A 15,334-nucleotide genomic window follows, 5' to 3' on the forward strand; every position below is an offset into this window, starting at 1 on the left:
AGTACTGGGATGTCCACTCTCATCCATTCATCATCACTGAACAGTGAATTCTTTCCCGTTTCTGTCTGAGTTCATATCCAAATCCAGAGTGATAACAGCGGTCACAGGGACCCAGCTTGGAGGAGAGTTTGTGTTTGTGATATCCGTGATGGTGTACCTTGTAGCAGCCCAGTTATCTTTTCTATCATCTTTTATACCAAAGTCTGAGGATCCCCCAGGGAGTCCTAGTTGTCAAGCGAGGTGCTTTCATTAAGCCATGATGTGAGATTGATAAGCCATATTTTCCATGCAAATTCGTGCCTTATAGGATAGGATATAGCAGAGTCTGGTGTTTGGAAAGACATTGCAGGAAATAACCTTGAAATACCAACTTCTTGCCTCTTTTATTATGTATGCTGGAGAGTAAGGGTTCGTAATGTCTGCTGGGGAGCTCTGTCCTCCTCCTGATTTTGGTTTATGGTCATGCTCTGACGGTTGCCCTGTGCCCCTATCCGCTGTGTCTGGAAATAGAACACACAAAATGCAGCCCACTGTGCTCCCATTAATAGGAGCAGCACCCATCTCTCTGTAGCCCAGCACTGAGGTTAAATGCAGCAGATCTGAGTGCAGCAATTGCCTGTGTTAGAAGGGGCCAGTTAGATCCTCCATCCTGCAATACAGTTCACAGGACTAGTTGTGGCTTTTGGGAAGGGACTAAGGGATTAAAAAGTACAATATTTACTTTCATCTTTGTTAGCATCTTTATTTTTGCAGGACAGAAAGACAGTGATATTGAAAGTCCTTCTTAAAGTGCTAAGCCTTATCTTATAGATGCACCTGTCTGCAGAGAGGCCAGGAAAGCACGTGTTGTCCAAGCACTGCAGAGAACCACTCAAAGGGTTGAACTCTCATTTTAATTACTAGCTCTGCTTTATACGATGTCTTTAGAGCTAACTTTATAAGAACCTCTGCATCTGGATTCTGGGATGATGAAGTGATGGAGACTCTAGAGGGCAGTGCAGTATCCTTGTAATATGAGGAGCTCAAGTATGTTTGTTTCTTTAATACCAATCTTACTCATTATGATGATTGTTTAAAATATTTGGCAGTAGTTTAGGCTTTATTTTAGAGAAGGTTTTGGCTGCTGAATAGTTTTGTGCAAAGAAGACCTGCTCTTTGTCAGAGAACTCCAGACATTACACTGGCTGTGCTGAATTTAAAAGCTTTTAATCACTTGTGGGATACTCATGCAGGATTTAATCAAGCAACCAGCCTAACCTCAGCATTCCTGTGCATCCACATCTGAGCTATTTGTTCCCACACTGCTTTCCTCCACCTCCAGCAGCATATCTTTATGACTGGAGGTGCTATGTGCTTTCCTTGTGTAGAGAAAAATCAATAAATCATTATGTCAGCGAAACACAGCTTGAAAAGAAACTTCCCTGTTCTGGATGGTTTCGAATTAAATTTGGATGGGAACTCAAATGTGCCATCCACACGTCTGCGGATAACCTTATGAGGCTGCTTTCAAAATGATAAGGTGGTGATTCAGGTTGGCAAGCTGCTGCTCTTAAGGATATTGAGCTACAAGCTCAAGGCTGCTTTAGCTGTCAGAAGGGGTCGGTAGCTCCTTTCTGCTCAGTTCAGCTGGCTGAATTACCTAATGAGCATTTAACACGGGCTTTTGCTTTATGACTTTTTGTGTTTCTGCAGAGTGAACCAAAGCCCAGGTCTGGCAGTGCAGGAAGGCTGCGGAGCTGGTTGTCCTCTGGGCATTTGCTTGTTGTGAGCTAGTGCAGGAGCCATACTTGGGTGCCTGCAGTTCTTTTTGGAAGTGTGTGTGTGCGCGTGCAGATAATTATAGAGAAGGATGGAGGGCATGCTTGGCATACGTGACCCTCTTTCCCTGATAGCAGAGAAGAGGTGCATGCAGTACCACCTGCTGTTGTACAGCATCAGCAAGGCTCGCTGCTGTGCTCGCATCCTCCCAGAGGTGCCATGGGGCTGCCCCTACCTTGGGCAGCACCTGCACACTGCTCACACAGGTGCACAGAAGAAGAGGATCATCCCAAACAGTTGCTCTGGGTGCATGCAAGAATCTCTGAGTGAACTCAGCATTACAGAACAGATCACTCTCCTTTGATGTGCATCATTTCTGTTTAGGGGCATTCCATTAATACCATTACCAACAGCTACTGCCTTGTGTGTTATGTCAATTACAAAATGAGCATCCCTGGGCAAAGTGTTTTCACTTCTCTTTGATACTTTTGAAATAATCTGTTTGTTTTCTAACTAAGATGCACCTTGTCAGGTTGAGCAAATTAGAATTGATAGGTAAGGATAAACAGGAGATAAGACACAGGGCTTTAAATTACAGAGCTGAAAAATAAGACAGAACATTCTCTGGTTTCAACCATCCCTGACTGTGCTCAGGGCTGTGTTGGATGGAGCTCTGGGCAGCCTGTTCTGGTGCAGGTTGTCCCTGCCCATGGCAGGTCTTGGAAATGAATGAGATTTAATGTCCCTTCCAACCTAGACTGTGCAGTGGTTCTGTGAGCTGTCACAGGTGTTACTTGGAGCAGCCCAGCTGCAGGCTCATGGAGCTCTGTAGGGGCACAGCAGGTAAATCAGCCAGGTCCATTGCACCCTGGGATCTGTAGGGCATTTTTTCAGGGCTAGCAGTGGTGTTGGTGTGTTCAGCTGGCCAAGTGAATGGATACTGTCTGTTGGACAGCCCTGCTTTTCAAACACTTGTTCTTAAGTATGTTACTTATCAGTAAGTCTTTCTGAATCCTGTTGACTGCTGAGCGATGTGTTGCATAGGTGTTATGTAGAAATGACAGTTAATTTATGTTTGTGCCAATTAATTTCACTGTTTTCTAATTAGTTAAGGTGTGACTTTAAAGTGGATTAACAGAATGATGATAAAACTCCGTGTACGCACTTTCCTTGTGAATGGAGGTTATTTCTCTGCCGCTTAAAACTGATCTGCATGTGCTATCTTAATAGATTTAAATTAAAGGAGCAATCAGCTTAATTGTGTACTGTTGTGATTCAGGGCTGCTTTGGCTTTTGAAGAGGAGATATTGCAGAAGGCCTTACTGCTGTTGAGCTGATACGCTGTGAGTTCTTGCCTTTAGCATTTCTTCTCTGTGCATCTCTGCCAGCCCTTGTAAAGTGAGAGGCCCCTTCCCTGCTCCCGCTGCTGCCCTCATTGTCTACTTGGCATTCTCACTCTGTTCCTTGGACTGCTGGTGCTCCAGCTGTTCAGCAGCCGAGGTAGAACAGAAGAAAAAAATCAATATTTTTTTTTTTCCTGCAATTTGAGAGTCCAAGCAAGGCTGTGAGGTTTTTAAGCTCTTTTCTTGCTGTTTTCCTCCAGTTGATTTGGTCCTTCATTAATGGGGGCAGATCTGCCACTAGGCACTGAACTTGGCCTGTTTTGATAACAAAAGATTAAAAAAAGAAACCCTGACACACACAAAAAACCTCCCTGTAATAGTTCAAAAACAGCAGAGGATTCAGTATAAGCAGGCTGTGAATGTGTAGATTTCTTACGCTGTGCCTAGAACTTCCATTTACCAGCTATAGAGAGAAGTTAACTGTCCTCCTAATGACAGATACCTCTGTCAGCTGGGTCAGTAGGGAATTAAACAGCCAGCATCCTGTCTGTGACAGCAAGGAACGTCTGCGAGGAACACAGGAGCAAGGCAGACAAGAGCTGCTTCTGCTCGCATGGCTTCTCCCAGCTTCCATGATTTGCAGTCCTCAAGCAGAGATGGTTATCAGCTGCTTTCCTTCCCCGAGCTACACAGATGTGAACTGCAGGCTGGCAAGGTCACTCTGCTTTCCTGTAAATGGCAGGCATGTGCAAAGTGTAATGGATAATTCCATGATGTCAACGACCAAAAGCAAACGTCTTGCAGGGTGTAATTGTTTTTTCTATAGTGTCAAGAGCTTTTATGTGTTCAGCATAAATATCTTCATATTGATTGGGTGGAGGAGATAAAAATCGATGATTTACAATGCTGAAGTGCTTAGAACATGACATTAAAATGATTCTGGAAGACTTAGCTCATAGGAGACATAGTAAATACTCAGGAGGTACAGGAAATGAAGAGGCTCTTCCCAAGTCCTGAAATTAAGCAATAAATTTAATAGAGTCTGTCTTTTTCCACCTAATGGGTTTTAATACTGACTTTCCTTTAGCAGATTTACTCTCACTTTTGATGTTTGGCTGTGGTTGGTTTGTAACTGTTTTGTTGTTGTAGTAGTTCTTGTTATTTGGCTGTTTAGAACCTGAGGCTGATGGGAGGCTGTTTTATGAGGAAACTTTAGCTTGAATGAAATGGGCACCAAACCCTATTCTGACTGGCTTTGTGTACTGATCAGCAAGAGGGTGTCTTGAACAATGGCATCTTAGGAGCACAGATAATCGTAGAGAGTAATGGTGGAAGGACCACAGGTCCATTCCCTTGCTCTGTGTATAGATGAGCTTATCTAAATCACTCCTAACAGATCTTCCTGCTGCATCGTATCTAGTAAATTTTGAGATCATATCCTTCTGTTTCTATACGTAGTAATATTTGTACATTTCCCTCCCTTTTCAGCCTAAATTGATCCTTTCTTTGCCCTCTCCTTGTGCACTGAGATATTTCTTCACCTTTTGTTATATTATTCTTTCAGTGGGTATTTACATTGCTCCTTTCTTTATCCCCATTTTGCTCCCATACACTAGAAGGAGTATGGAGAAGTCCTGAGAAGTACAAGAGGAGGGGTTGCTTCTCATGCTTCATGCAAGGATGATCACAGCTCCATTCTACCAAACACAAACATCTCCTGTCACGTGGGATTTGCAGTGTAAAGGCAAGAGGAGGGTTGTGCAACTCAGCAGTGCCAGGTGCAGATGGAGCTGACATCTCTTGGCTGTAGGTGCTCTGTAGTTATAGAAGACTCTTCACAGGTGAGAGAGTTTCATTGCAGAGAAGCTTACAGGCTTTTCTGTGTCTATCCTGAAAATGATTTGTTGGCAAGATTAATTCATATGAGAATTTGATTCCTTCAGGGCTGCAGAATGAGAGGCTGGAGAATGGGAATGCAGTAGTGGCTTGTGCTGCAACTATTTGTATTTTGTTTTTGTGTCAAGCAGGAAAATGCTGCCTTTCCTTGCTAACAGCAGCTGCCATTAGTAGCTGTTCCTTGAAGAGGATAAAGGAGGAGCTCTGGGCTTATTGCAGCTTCTTCTCTGAGGATCTCAACTTGAGTTTAGGTTTTAAACCAGAAGGAGAATGTCACTGTAGGGATGAAGAATCCTAGATTGCATTGTTAGAGGAGCAAGAGTCCGTGTAGCAGCACCTGCCAGTGGATTGCTGGTCTGTTTTGCTGGAAGTCAGATGCTGCATTCTATGTGAGGGGCGTACAATGTGGGATGTTCCTAAAGCTCATCCACATGAGCAAATGGCCCAGAAGGCTTTACTCTGTTCATCAGACATCTGTAAGTAGCAAGGCCGGGCAATTACCTGAAGTAGTTTTTCCATGGTTCTGTCAAGAATTTGTGTGCTGCTGCCTGCAGATACAAGTAAAAGGTGGCATAGATCTGCTGTCTCTCTCTGTCTTTCCTGAATCTATATGGAGGAAAGAAAAACTGTTCACTCAAGACTTTGTGTCTCATCAATGCACGGGTCAAATTTGACTTTGGCTGCTTGCTTTAATTGCTGTTTAATGGAAAAGCTAGACAAAGCCTTTGGAGCAGCCAATAAGTCAGTAATACATATGGCAAAATGAAAAAGCACATGCATTCCTCAGATGACATGAGAACAGCTGGGGGTGTGATTTGCTGAGGTCTTTCCACCTTTCTTCCCCCAGAAGCTCAGGGGAAGCTCCGTCTGTCCCTTCCACTGCTTTAGCCCAGCTGTGCAGAGCTGTGTGTGCTGACTGTGCATTGCCCAGCACTACCAGGGAGCTCTGCTCAGGATGAGGCCACAGGGACTCTTATTGTTGGGATTTTGCAAAACCAAAAGGCTACTGCTAAACAGAGGAGAGTGCTGTGAACTGAAATAATTAACAGTGCTTTCATTATTGAAACATGGATTGCTTTGTGTGTGCACTATGAGTACTACAGAGTTTAAAGGAAAGAGTGAAAGGTGTTAATGATGCCTCCTCATTAACCTAATCCTTCAGATGGGTGTTTCGAGGATTAGGTCCTGTTTTCTCTCCTTGCCAGCAAAGTGATGCATGATCTGTATTCCACCCCTTCCCTGCTGTGCCTGCTCTTTCTTAGTGTGGCTGCGTAGCACCTCGCGCTGTGGTGTCCCAGTCATGGTTGACGTCTGTGAAAGTGATAAAGCAAAGCAAGTCTCAGTGTGCCAAAATGGGCTTTATTAATGCATACAGATGCGGTTGTCGCAGAGCTCCAGATGAATGAAGCAGGTCTGTCAGTGAGCAGGAAGGCTGCCTGCTCAGTGCTGCATGTTTCTCACCAAGGGCTGCGTGCACTGGATTCTTGATGGGAAACCAACCTGGTTTCTGGATGACTGGTTAGCTGTGTTGATTTGCTTATACCTGCAAAGCCATGAGGGATGCAAAACTGCCCTTTGTTTGGTTTTTAGGGGTAAAGATCTGAACGAAGAGTCAATCATGCTTTTTGTTATGTGATTAAATAGGTCTTTCTTCTTAGCACATCTCCTCTTCCTGTGCCTCTCCCATTGCTCCAGTTTGTGGTTTGTTGCGGGGAGATGCTGGGTAGAATGAATGTGTGGTGGTTTAAAGCAGTCTAGGTGGCCCAGCCATGTGGTTGCTGCTGGCTCACCCACCACAAGGTCAGCATTGCTGGTGTCACTTCACATGGATGAGTGGAGTTGTCCCAGCCTGCCCTCCAGGCAAGGTGCTCAGCAGGAGCACAGGCCTGACTGCAGAGCTGCAGCAGGATGCTCTGGGAAGAAGGCCATGCTTTTTTTTTTTGCTGCCTGGCTATCACCACCTGCTGTTCTCTCCTTCTGCCACGCTAGGACAACCACAAACCCTGTGGTGCATCCCATTCTCCCCCTCCTGCGTGCCCTTGTAAGAGCCTGAGAGAATGAGGATCGTAGTGTGAATGCACAGCAGTGATTGGGAACATCTGCTCAAACCAAAGAATAAGCAGAAACAGCAATTTTGCAAAGCTGCTGGGAGTTTGGGGAAGTGGAAGTGATGAGTAAGAACTTTGCTGTCCAGTCCCATCCACCAGCAATGAGGTGTGTGGGGTGTCCTGGTCCAGGCACAGTCTATGCAGGGCTGGCAGTATTCCCTATTGGGGCAGCTCTCCTTGCAGACCCTGCCTGCCTGGAATGCTTGGCTGGAAGAAAAAAGATTAGTAGAAGCAGAAATTCCTACAGCATGCCTACCTGCCAAGTGGTGGTTTCGGTTGGCCCATGATGCTGGAAAGCAGCTCTTAGCTTGGGCATGTGTCCATCTCCATCCGATCTGTGCAGCATCCAACCCCACAGAAGAGCAGTGAAGAGACTCCTAGGGCCTGTCGTGTAGAAGGTAAATCACCATATGGGAGTTGGTGGCACAGTGTGGCTGCGTGAGGCATCTGGGGCGGGAGAGAGGAAACCCAGGGCCTGCACCTCTTAAAGTAAACTTTTGGAAAACACTTTTTCCCTCCCTAACAATCTTTCTATGATCTGTGAGGTTGAAATAATTCAGCCTTGGAAGATAGTAGTGAAGATGGAGAATTAATTTTCCTTCTCATCAGTGGTCACCTCCTGCACTGCAGCGATTCAGAATGACAGCCCACCTCATTAAAACTCAGCGCGTGTGTACTTGATATTAAACAAATCAGATAGCTCTGAGATTGCTTATTTATTCCAGAGAGATAAGGCTGAATTGAACCAAAGCAGCTTGCAGCCCGATGTGTTTCAGCTGAAGGCTGCTAATGACGCATCCTAGAAATACAGAGCATCAGCAAGTCCTTTGTACCTTGCTAATATTTCCCCTGCAGTAACATGAGTGCAATTATAGCTTGGAAGGATGGGAGCTGGAAGGCTGGAGGAGAAATCTGAAAAGAGGATTTCATGATACGAAGTCAGGGGGTGTATGTGGGTGAGTGGGGAGCGGTACCTATAAATAGTTGGTGCTGAAAGCTGCTTTAGGATTGTATGGGAATTTGGAAAGATACAGGTGAAACACTTGTAAATGTGCTTGTTTTACAGAAAGAGGAGAGCAGTGTGCATGCAGGTTGAGGAAAGGAGCAGAGAAGCTGGACAGGAATCCGTGGGAGGGGTGAGAGAAAGCGGAGCCTTAATGGGGAGAAGCTGGGGAAGAAAGAGATGAGTGTGAAGCTGTTTGCGGGAAGGGATGTAAAACTACCATGTGGCTGATGGAAAATTTACTGTCTTGCTCATGACCACCAGGGAGGAGAGATTGCTGCTGCCTGCCCTCCCTCCCCCCGGTTCATCTTTTGATTTATAGTAATAAGAAACTGTCCTTCCTAAGAGCAGATCATGGGGCTCAGCCGAGGGATTAGAGCCGCACCGCTGACCTCTGAGCGTGCTGTGATGCCGGTGAGTCACCGACTCATCCTCTGTATTGGCAGCCTGATGGATCCCCTGGCAGCTTGTTGGTGGCATCTTTGTGTTGCTGCCTGAGCTGTGCCTGTTGTGCTTAAACTCTGACCTGAGGAACAAGTTCATTCCCGGCTCTTTGTGTTTCTCTCCTCCTCCTTTTCTCAGCTTTTACTTCTTAAAATGTAGACTTCTTTGACAGATCATCTCCATGGTAACTAACAGGACCGGGCTGCCTACAGAAATTGTAGTAATAAAGTGGATGGTTTTTACACATGATGAAAAGATGATGAAGCACAATGATAGGTGATAAAGACACAGGTAATTGCTCTAGAATAATATTGCTGCCAAGAAGATGACTGAACTTCCCACACAGAAGATGAACAGATGGCGTATTTATTGAAATTCGTAAGCTGCGAGCAGGAAAAATGTAATTGATGGCTGTGTAGGTTTTGTTTCAGTTTACTATATGTTAAATGGAGCTGGGGAGCAGCGTGCCAGCAGATGGAGCCCGTATGCAGAGCCACCACTCTTCTCTTGGGGAGCTTGTTTTTTGCCTTAGCTCAGAATTCCAATCAGAGTCATAAAAGCAGCAGAACTGCTAATTGCTCTGATGCATTTGCTGGTTTAGATCTGTCGCGTAGCCCTGTTTTATTTTAGAAAGGGTGTAACACTTTTGTAAGAACAGTTGTGGTAAATTATCTCAGCCTGCTGGGAGGGCTGGAGGAGAAAGCAGAGAAGTGAGTACTTGTGAAACTTGTGCTCAGTGCTGGCTCAGGTGCACGGTTGTGTTAGTAAACAGCAGCTGGAGCTTATTTGCTACCTCAGCTGCTGAAGACTCTCCTCTGGTAGGACGTTCTGTTTTGCAGAAGCCATGGGAAGACAAAGGCAGGATTTCTGCTCCAGTTGGAAAAGACCAGTGAGATCATCTGTCTAACCCAACCAAAGATCACCTAGTCCAGCTTGGTCTCAATGGCTCCCTCGCCTCTTTGTGGTGCTGTGCGAGGGCTCTGAGCGTGCAGGGCTGTGGCACCCCTAACTAAGGGCTAGGAGCCCTTAGTTCCCAAAAGATCACAGCAGCTCGAGCTGAAGTGCCACTGCTTCCTCAGCTGCTCCAGCACCTTGGTGTGCCCTGCTGGCTCCCCACGAGCATCGGTAAGAATGTTGTGTGCTGCTTGGTGCATCATAGGGCTCTCTCCCTCTATGGTGTGGTGCTACTTTATTGATTGGGTAACTCGTTTTCTCATCAGGTTTGCTAAGGAAGCCACTTCCCACCTGGGTTTACATCCTACTGCTCCTGCTCATATCGACTACATTTGTAGGACTTGCATGCAAGGGGTTTGGAGGGGGAGTGTAAATAAAAGAAAAAAACAGGGTCTTTGTCTTACAGTGTCAATGAGACTGAAAATAAATGCAGTGTAGAACAGACTCTCTCCAAGACGCTCTGCCCCAGGGAAGAGCTGTAAATTGCAAGTTCATCACTTGGCAGTGTTTGTGTCAAACTCACCCTGCCTTCCTCCAGGTTGTCAGAGCACCCACATCTTCAGTGGCACCTGAAAAATCTGATTTGTATGCAAATTGCTCCTGTTTAGGTTAAGAAAACCAGCTCGCTGTCATTCCTTTTTTCAAACTTCTTTCCTTTTCTTACAGAAAAGGAGGGGGAGAAGGAGTATGGAGAAGGTGTATCACTTAAGTAACAAGATGAAACAAAATTGCACTGGCAGGAGAAAGATGTGCTTTTTTGAGACCTGTCAGCCAGCCAACAAATGGAGTATTAAGTTAAAGAGATGCCAGAGATGTGCTATGTTAATAAAAGAGAGGATAGGAAAGGAAAGGAAGAACGTGAATCTAAGCCCTGAAAGGAGACTGGCTTACCAGCCGTATTTGAGCAGTTACTCGAGTGCATGGAGTATGACTGGAGTTCGTTCTGGGCTGTTTTCTGCCTCAGATGTACTGAGGTTTCTCTCATTTCCATCCTTGTCAGGGCAAAAAGAGCCTGTGGGGCAGAGTGGGGCTGTGGTATCCAGAGCCCTTAGTGAAGCTGCAGAGCCCCCTGAGAAGCTCTCAGCCTCCGTGGTGATGTGCACAGACATTGATGATGTGTGCAACCGAAACTGGAATAGGATGCTGTTGGATCACTGCTGGAATAACGTGACCCAACCAAGCAAACTGCAGATCACTGTGCTTTGAGCTGGGGCTGGAGGAGATTGCAGCCTGGTAGAGGGCTCATTAGAGAGCAGCAACCTTTCCCTGCACTGCTTGGCATGAATTAAAAGCCCCTTAGTAAAATGAGCGTGAATAAAGATAAGGCTCCAGTGAATGCCTTGCCTTAGTCTAGGTGAGTGTTTGGGTTATGCAGTGTTCCCAATGCTTCTGTGCAGTTGAGCTGCAGGACCCAGCAACTCGTAGTTGCAGGTGTGTACACAGCGTGGGGCCGACATGCTGTGCTGTTAGTTGCCAGGTGATCAGCAGCACGAACCAGCTTTTAGGTTCCAGTTCTGCAGGGTCTACTGCCCGCCAGCTTAAGGCAAGTGATCAGGAAGGTGCATTTGACAGGTGAAGCTACTGGAGCAGTTTGTTTGTTCAACTGAGTGAAAGCTGCAAACCAAGTGTTTATTTCCCAACTTCTGCTGTAGCTGCCAATCGTGTGTGCTCAGATTAACTTCAAAACTAAAAGTGTTTTTGAAAGTTAAACCAGTTAAGGCAGTACCAGAAACTTGGCTGTGAGGTTTTTTTTATTACCCTGATTCCACTGGCATCTCTTTCTCCATCTGACAAAGTCTTGAGCAGAAGCTATTGCATACCTCTGCTTCTCACTGCTTTAGCATAGCTGGGTTAAAACCTTTTTGGATTTTGTACTTTGCATTGACAAGCAAGACGTGCAGCATGGGTTTGTAGCAGCAGCACTGCTTTTGTACACTCACTCACTGCTTTTCACATTGCTTTATTTGCCTTGTTACTGAGGCACCGATCTATTTTCAAAGAATTATTCGGAGAGTCGTTGAGATCCCTTTTCTGAGTGGAAATAGCTGAATTGGGTCTTTCAGGTTCTCTGCAGGTAACACTGATGCAACATTCAGCTTCCTTGCTCTAGGCCGGTCGTTATGAGTGTTCCTGGTGCACCTTCATCATCTTTGACCCCAGCAGCTCTCTGGAAGGCGTCCTATTTCTGCAGCACTTGAAAAGGAATTGTAATGAAATTTTTATGCCGTCAGGAAGTTGCTTACCACAGTTGTTTCTTGCTCTGCCCTCTTATGATTCTACATTTAACTTGCTACAAGTTCCCGGTCTTTTATTTTTACTTTCCTCCTTTGAACGTGATATTCAGGTTCTGAAGGACAGGTTTTTTTCCTTTATTCTTTGCTGTCCTCAGTCATCTTAATCCATCGTGTAACCCCATCAACAAAGTGAAATTCAGCTTTTGTTGTTGCTGTTCATTTGGAGTGTTTTCACTTGGTGATACAGGTGGCCTGCTGCTTTCCTGTAATACCTGTACGTGCTTTCTTGGAAGTGCTTCCAGCTTTTCAGCTCTTTCCTTTTACTGCTACACTGGTTTTTATGCAGTTCTTTTTCAAAGATTATGGCTTTCATTTCTGTGGGCTTTTTCTCTTCTGCAGGGCTGCTGAAGAATTGCCTTCCTTTGTGCATCTGAAGACTGGCTGCTTCTCTGACACAAGTTTTTAACTCATTATTTCCAATATCTAAATGGTGTTTACATCACCCTGTCATGATATTTTCCCCATCTGCCTGTTTTAATTGTGGTTTCAGATTGCTGTTGCTTGCTGTTTGCATACCTGTCTCCCTTAGCCCTGCAGCCAGTATCCCAAACTGGTTGCTTTTGCTTATCTGTTCCTTTTTTATCCCATCACACCGCTTCCCTACTGGCCTTGCTTGCTGTGCTGCCCCTCTGCTCTCCATGTTTGGGGATTTTCAGTGTCCTCTGGGTTTTTTCTGCCTCTGAACCTTCCCTGCTGCCTCTGTGGTTCACAGATCAGGAGCAATTCTTAATGAAAAGCTGGGGACTGACAGTGGAAGCTGCCCATTCTTTCCAAGCATCTTATTTACAAAGTACTTATATTTACGTGTTGTTTTCAGATAAATGCTTTTCCAAGTGATAGGAATATGGAATATTGCAGCTGAAATCCACTTATAAACAAACCTGTGTTGCTACACTGTTGTATAAGCCCAGAGTTTAGCTTAAGTACTGCACATGCTTTTATCCCCTCCCCTCCAGCAGAACTGGAAGGGTTCCTGACACAGGGCTGGACTGATTTGCAAAGGCTCATTAATGGTTTAGGTTGGAAGAGACCTTAAAGATCATCTACTTCCAACCCCCCTCCTTAGGCTGGCTGCTCCCCACCAGCTCAGGCTGCCCAGGGCCCCATCCGTGGCCTTGGGCACCTGCAGGGATGGAGCACCCACAGCTCAGGGCAGCAGTGCCAGCACATCACCACCCTCTGAAATAAAGGAAAGGCAGTTTGCTCTTTGGGGTCTGACAGAGATCTGCAGGGTAGCAGCAGAGGGATTTGTAGGGAGTCCCCTTCATGGCCTCGTGAGGTCTGGGGGTGTCACAAGAAAGCAAGCTCAGAAGGAGCAGAAAGAGGGGGACCTTCATGCATAAGGTGGTCAGCCTGGAGGGGTCCTGGTGAGGAGGGACTGTGTCCTCATCTTGTGCTGAAGCTCTTGGAGTAGGTTTTGATTTACATCTCTGATCTCCACCAGACCTTCACCTAATTGAGTAGATTGACCCTGGCTCATACACAGCAGGCAATTAATCATAGACTGACTAATCAGCTTTCTCAATGGCTGGCACCTTGCAGAAAGGCTGAGAATCGCACACTACCTCCACTCACCAGTTTCAAGATTTGTAGCCAGCTAATTCTATTGAATTCTGTGGATTTACTGTAAACTTTAATTATTATAAGCTCTGAAATGTAATGAAAGTTACTTTGCTTAGCTAACCAAAGTGGTTATTTAAATACTACGTTCTGTAGATGCTTTAAGTAATTGCACTCAATAGTTTTCCACGCTGTTAACATTTAGCTCAAATCTGTCATATCTATCTAAATGCAAATCCCTTGAAAACCGAGTACCAGAGTGTAGAAGTGTTATAGAAGTGTTATTTAAGGTTTAAAGGTAGTTTTATTCAGATGTCTTCATTTTTCTCTTTCCTCTGGTTCACCTTCTCACTGCCCTGAACTGTGGAGGACCTTCATGAGCTTATTCATTGCTTCCAATGACTGCTGGACAAGTGGAGCCCGGTCACGTTCTCCTCTGCTGTGTGCTTTATAGTCCTTGGTGCCTGTGTTGTAGAAGCTTCTATACTACAGCCATTGCTCATTCTCCCACTGGACAAGCTATCACTGAGCACATTTATCAAACACTGAAATCCATTCTTATTATTAAACAAAAAAGGGGGAATATGGGAGACACACTACAAGAAATATTATGCAAGGTTTTGCTTGTTTTGCTTGTGCTGAATTTTTTGAAAATATTATGTAAGGTTTTGCTTGTTTCGCTTGTGCTGAATTTTTTGAATCGTGTTCATAGAGATACAGCTTATGTGGATCGTCATTTTGAGGCTTCCCCAGTGCTAAAGGAACAGCCTATGGTTAATGTTTGGAATATGGCCACAGGACTTTGGGACTGTCCCCTACCACTGACAACTTGGGGTCGTGAATATGCTCGTATTTCCACAGGGACTGGCCCTATGTGGGATCCAACATGATATCTTCGGTCTCATCTGAAGGCAGAAAATAGCATCCAGCCTTTATAGTAATTGTAATTGTGTGTTTCTTACTTAGTGGTATTGCTTTGTAACTTGCTGTGTTATAGATAATATTAGTAATAGTTTGACATAGTGTGTGATTTTCTGTTCTACCAATGCAGTCTCAAGATTTAGAGTTTAAGGCATTAGCTAGGATGTTGTGTGCTTCTTCTATTTTAGTAATAGATCAGATGTGTATTAAACAGGATTTGATCTAATCAATGCTAGAATCTACAGGAATAGCTCTTTTAATGTTTTAGTACTGTTTGGTTATGATGTTATTAGCCTATTAATTAGCTTTTCTTAATTTGCAAAGACAAAACCTGGAAAGGAATCCCAGGCAAAGAGATGACCCTGTATCATAGAATAGATACCTCTCTTACATCCAACTAATTGGGATTTTTGAAATATAACCATGCATCATTTTAGACAAAAGTGCACGCTAATAGAACTAAATTTGATAGTTTATTCTGTTTTCCAAGCAGGTGTTCCACTTGGGCTCTATATCACGCACTGGCCATGCGGATATGGTGTACAACTGGAAGAAATCCTTCAGACCCTGAATGCAGGAGAGAATCTGTGATGGGTGAGAGAGGAAATGTGCACCTTGAAGCAGGGGACGCCCTGCTGGCACTACCTGTCGCATCCACCACCAACACAGCTTGCTGTTTCTCAAGGGTCAATAAGTAATAATGCCCCTAGTGATACTCTAGTACGTTTGTCCTCTAAAATTGGTTCTATTTGACATGTTACTTCATAAAATTGCACGATCATTAATCAATTATTAGCCCGGATAACTCAGTCGGTAGAGCATGGTTATGAGCATCTTAAAAGCATTTACTGCACAAATTTTAGTGGTCATTAAATTCAATATATCAGAGTATATGAAAATTGAAGACTTTTCCTGATCAGTTACAGATTAACACAATGGGACCCTCATGGATTTATTTTCAGGTTACAGAAACTTAGGTTGCAGTACAAACATGTTTGTTCTTTTTAGTGGGTTTAACAGTAATGTTGTTATGTTGTATTTGACTTGTCTCTT

The sequence above is a fragment of the Coturnix japonica genome, chromosome 10 (genome assembly GCF_054131305.1).
Source record: "Coturnix japonica strain WE chromosome 10, WE-NBRP24, whole genome shotgun sequence".
NCBI lineage: Eukaryota > Metazoa > Chordata > Aves > Galliformes > Phasianidae > Coturnix > Coturnix japonica.